We start from the raw sequence: 6007 nt of genomic DNA on the forward strand, positions 1-6007 counted from the left end.
TTTACAAGACTGACTGGGGTAGGCGCCTTGGGCCGCAGGAGGGAGTGAAGTGCGCGTGGTCTACCTAGCCGAGCAAGTCGCAAAGTAGGTAGGCCAAACCATAACACGATGATTTTTGACCGCGTAACATTTTGTTAACGAACCCAGCGATGTTTTCTGTCTGGGTAGTTTGTAGGTACACGGTAGTCTGTAACCTCAGACTTTGCCGAGCTCACTCATCTTCGTTCAACGCTGTTATACCGCAGTGAAAAGCGGGTGTCTATTTTCGTCAGACACCGTCAGCTGTTTCCTCACGCTGTCATTTTTAGCAACTGAGTCGGCAAGAATAAATAGGTAGAAATTAATTTCCTTATATGAACGTAAATGCATGCATACCGGGAGTAATTGCGTAAATTGACGACCAAAGAATGGAACCGCGAGAAAGATTCTTTGAAAACATAGATATCCTTTTGACTGGTTGATTATGTTGATGGTTGAAATGGCGCCAAGAAAGTTTTATCCGAAGGAGCCCATCGATCTGGATACGCATATCACGTAAGTTTCAAGAAGAGACATCTACGTGTCGCTGTCACTGGGTAGGCGTAATTTGTACTCAACTACAAAGCGAAACGAAACAATCGACCGCGGCACAAATTCTGTAAACAGTGCTTGGATGTTTTGCCGCACTGTGGCTTAACTATACGTCGGAACGAGGTTAGCGAATGAATTAGTAACTCAGGTTCTCAATCATGTGTTGACCGACGTTGTTTCGGAAATGCTGTCTTCGTGTCCTGGTTTTGCCTTCACCATTGAACCACAGGAGAAATTAATTTTCGACCCGTCGCGGTGGCTCAGTGTCTAAGGCGTCGTGCTGCTGAGCACAAGGACGTGGGTTCGATTCCCGGCCGTGGCGGCCGCTTTTCTGATGGAGGCGAAAAGCAAAAACTACCGTGTGTACAAGATTTCGGCGTACGTTAAAGATCCTCAGGTGGTCGAAATTAATCCGGAGCCCTCCACTACGGCGCGCTTCATCGCCTGCGTTGCGTCGGCGCGTTAAACCCTACAATCAATCAATCAATCACAAATGAATTGTGTTCTTTTGTTGTTGTACTTGCTCCATTTGGAGTAATTCCGTGATGTATGTACGTGCGAACGGATAGATTTCACAGCGTACTGAGTGCCGGGATTTCAGCATCTGTGAAGTATGTCGGTGTTGATGTCTGACTTCGCCTTTGGCGAATTTAATGTAGCGGTGAAAAAAAACAAATCACCCACAGACCACGTACCCCAACAGGGGGGGCGGTATGGCTTACTAAGGCGGCTCATGAAACTAATAATTTCGATCAGTCAGTAACTTAGATCGATCGATAGCTTCAGCTGGCGTTGACATTCGCAGCAGTCCTCGCGTGATGTCCTTTTGATTTATTTTTTTTATTTATATGTCCCGTTTACATTTATATACATATTTCGCAGTTTATATATCTCGTTCGGTGACGCAAGCTCTACAGAGCGTGTATCAAGTGCCGTCCTTCGTCGGTCGGATAACCGCTTCGGGCCGTCGGCGTTGGCGTGTCTCGGTTCAACTCGGTTTCCAACTTCGTGCATGCACTGCGGCGCCCGCGGTGAAAGGGCGTCGCCTTAAAATGTGCCTCCGCCTTCTCCCGGCGTGCGCTTTACCGCCAAGGTCGGCGCAGTGCACTCCAAAAGTTGGAACAATCGTGAGCAGAATGACCTGGCACGCGCGCAAGAGGGCGTTTTGCGCGGCGCGCGCCAGATCGGCGCGCGAGACAAGCGTCTGCAATGCGAGTACCGCTTACCCCCCCGATAAAAGCGCACGAGGCCGAGAGGCCCGCCATTCGGAACTGAGCAGCGGCCAAGGGTCTGGACCCGAGGTGCAACGCGCGAAATGCTGGCGCTGCGTCTTAAAGGAGCCATGAAGACAAAATACAAGTTGGGTTTATTAGAAAGATTGCTTAGTCCCGATAACAATGATACTAATAACATCGCAATCTTCGAACAAATAACGGAGATATTAAAGAAAACGTGTGAAGCAGTCGCGACCCCCTAGCCAATTTCCCGCAACTTTTCTATGACGTCACAGAACCTTGTTTGTGCGATTGGCGGCCGTCTAACTGACCTGTTGCGACGACACATGACTGGACGTCTGTAATGGGGCCTCTAGTTCCATTTAACTGCATCACTTGAATGCTAACAGGCAGTTAACGCACTGAAAATTATGTTTTATTGTTGGCCCGTATGACGTCATTCGTGCTCATAACACGTCACTGTGGCGCAAAATTTGAGTTTTTGAATACTTCTTGCTTTTTTTCGTTAAAAAAAGCATCTTTTGGGGCTGTAATGGAGCTGAGTGAGATACTCAATCCTAGTTCTTTCAAATTAAACCAAGTTGTATTTTCTCTTCATGGCTCCTTTAATTTGTAACACCGCTGGGACGCGTCTCCACAACGCGTCTCCACAACTTTCGATCATAAAAGCAGGCAAGGAGCTCCGATCACTCAAATCAATCAAATCAAATCAAAGTTTATTAATTTCATGATAGTGCACAAATACATTGGAGTAGTACAGAAAGAGGTCCCGAAGTGAAGCACTGCCGAGGGGACCTCTTTTTATTGAATGTATGACAAGTGATTAAAATTAGCAGTTTAGCCTTATTACAAGCGTACAATTTGCAAGCAAATGTACCAAACCGGCAGACATACATCCAAAGAATATTGGTTTATTCACTATTACAAACCAGTGTTTAATTCATTGTTCAGGTTATTAGCAGACTAAACAAAGGAAAAAGAAAGAAAATAAAGAAAGAAAGCGGAAAAAGAAAAGGAAGAAAAGAAAAGGAAAGGAAAAAGAAACGTTTGACGCAATAATGAATACTTTATAGCGCAGAAATACCAATGAGAAAAGCACATGACTATACAAATTACCAATACTCAATTACTTCATCAACAAACTGACCACAATAACAAAAACGAGCCCGAAAACAATTTAAGCAGAATAAATATAACAGCATTTACTGTTGGGAATTGTGCACCGTGCTAAGAACGAGAAATTTCAACGGCAACATAAGAAACGCAGCGATAGTTGCTGCCAGTCACCCTCGTTCGCACCCGAGAAAATCGCCCCTCGCGCAGATTGTCAACTTGGCAGCAAACAAGTGCATTGCACAAGCTTTGCCACACAGCTGCAGATCGGGGGGTGTGGATACAGCTTCCCGTCACTTCACAGGACACCAGAATCGAGAAATACGTGCACTTTCACGGCAATACCACGTCGTTTCAAAATGACGTCTGTTGTCGGATTCGGTTCCTGGTGTCTATACAAACCGAACCTTTGACCAGTACAGCCAGCGGTGTCGTTTTTTAAGTTTTTTTTAACCAAAGTTTTTAAGTTTTAAGTTTTTTTAACCAAACTGCTCTTCTGTAATACGCTCCAGATGCATGATACATTTCTTTGTATGGCAATTCCAAATAATGAAAGCATACTCAAACTTTGAACGAACACAGGTACTGTAGATTAAAGTGCTTTAAAGTGCTTCGCCCCTAAAACTGCAACTACCTCAGCCCGCGTAAAGCAGTGGGGGGCTCACGCTTGCTACAATCTTGATCAGTAAACTGCCGTTATATTGGTAATTTGCCTTCGAATAATTTGTCTGGAATGAAAATTTGGCTGGAATGGCAGAAAAAATTAAGATGTGTTTGGGATTCCCCTCTCAACAAGAGAAGTCCTGTTCACGCGTGCCCATCCCCCTGCGGTGCGGATGACGGCACGGACACACGGGTTTCATGCAGTCGCTCGTGTTTCCAAGAGGAGCAAGCTGCTTCCACAGTTCACGGGCGTCAGAATGGCACATTGCAGTTACGCTTTCTTTTTTTCTTTTTGTATACAACTCCTGGTTCAGAGAAAGGCAACACATCCGGTTTGTTTCGCGTTTGCGTAAAAGAACGACAAAAGAGAACATAGCAACAACGATCACCGCATTCCGCCGAAATCACGTATTCATTTGGCGACTGGCTTCAAACGAGACAACCGAATCGTGGACATTGTTCCCAGCCTGTCCTGTGTCCACATAAGGGGCGCGGCGAAAGTGATAACCACAGCTTCGGCAGAGCACGCATTCCGCTTCTGGGAAAGAAAGTCAGAGAGGAAGGAGCGCCATTATTCCGCCCACTGCGGTGTCGAGTGCAGGTGCATCATGTATCATTGGCCCACGCCGAAAATGACTTTCTGGAAAGGAGTCGTCATAACACCGGTCCTGCCATCTGCCCAGAACTCGTGAGTGTCCCTTCGCGAGCAAGAGGCCGTGCCTAATGCGACGCCGGCGCAAGTTCAAGGCTGCCGTTAACAGAATGCACTGCGTGAGGGTCCCTCCTAATGTCTCGCGGTAACACCCGCCTGGGACGCTTCTTACGCGGTGGAGCGTCGCGGGCACCTCCCCCAGTCGTGATTTTGGTCCTCCTCTAACCGAGACATGATGCTTCTCTGGGCAGAGGAGATAAGAGATGCCGGACGCCGCCGGCGAAGCGGTGATGCCCGCATTCCTCTTAGATGGGACTCGCGGAGAGAGCCCGGCGGAGGATGTGCTGCCTGCGCGAACAATGGTCCCTGCCATTTCCACCGCTCGCACGAGGAGGTGCAACGATCAGATGCGTCGGCATCCCTTCAAATGACATCCTGCGGAGGCCTGGCCGCGATGGGAAAACTGAAATTTCGCGGGGCGGGCCCGTAAGCAAATAGGCGAGTGCAACGCACGTCGGGCTTTGCGGTCATGATTGGGGGTTCTAAAACACAGCGACGACGACAAAAGGAAAGGGAATAGACGCCGCCTCCCTTTCGTCGCTCCGCCGACCGCAATCCGGATCCGAAACCGACGCGTCTGTTGCCGAAAAGTAAATAACACACGCGCACGCCGCCCTGGCTCATTGTTAGGGCCGACGAAATCACCTCTCTGCGCTGAAAAAGGAGGCAAGAGAAAAGTGCCCGCTGATAACTCTCATTATGCAGGGATACGTACGCACGCACGCGGTGGACGAAGAATTTTCGGAAGAGGTAGAGCAGACGGGAAGCGCACGCAACAACCGGCAGCGAAAGCCAGGCGAGGGGCAATTCGAAACCGCCGCGTCCAAGCAAAACAGAACGAATGCAACATAATACGTTGCTTTCTTTTTCTTTTGAGTCTGCTTGGTTTCGCCTTCGCTTCAAGAAGCCCGCGGCCGTAGAAGCGCTCAGCCGTCTGTAGCAGGCCCAGGCAGGCAGCAACCATTGATAAAGCGCCACCACTCGGGCCCGCACCGCAGCTGCTGGCGTTTTATACCCCTGTCACACGGGCACTTTCAATCGCGATTGAGTCGATCCGGATCGAGCTCAATCCGGATCGGGCACCTGCTACACGGCAGTTTCAATCGCGATCGAGCTCGATCCCGCTCGAACTCAATCCTGGTTTCTCAAGCGCGATCGAGGCTTCCAAGCGCGATCGAACGAAAGCGGCGATACTCTCGTCCCCGCTCAGTAATGGCACCGAATGTGACAACTTCAACTAACGCCACAAATTGTGTCAAATAACTTGACCCAAATGAGCGCGAGGTAATATTTACATAGTTACGTATACCTACGACCGCGCGAAGTTACCAGACGCCGGCCGCAAGTACATGGTTAGCGCCATCTGGCGAACACGAGCGCAACCCGTGCAACTTCTCAATCGCGATTGAAATGTGCCGTGTAGCAGCGGCAGTACGCCGAGCGCGCTCGAAAACTCGATCGCGATTCACTTCAATCGCGATTGAAAGTGCCCGTGTGACAGGGGTATTACTTCTCTCCAAGAAAAGAAAAAGAAACGTAGGGACAATTAGGGGGCCCTAATGACCCCCCGCGCGCAACTTGAACCAATCGGAGGCCACGTTTTGGCCAACGACAGCCAATCAGAAAGCGGGGAACTGCGAACCCCTGTGAGCCGGTCCCCGAAAGCGTCGGTGGCGCCACCGCGTCGTCTGCTAGCCCCCCACGACCTCGGAGC

This window comes from Haemaphysalis longicornis, unplaced genomic scaffold (genome assembly GCF_048455015.1).
Source record: "Haemaphysalis longicornis isolate Haplotype H1 unplaced genomic scaffold, Haemaphysalis longicornis Haplotype H1 scaffold_2, whole genome shotgun sequence".
Taxonomy (NCBI): domain Eukaryota; kingdom Metazoa; phylum Arthropoda; class Arachnida; order Ixodida; family Ixodidae; genus Haemaphysalis; species Haemaphysalis longicornis.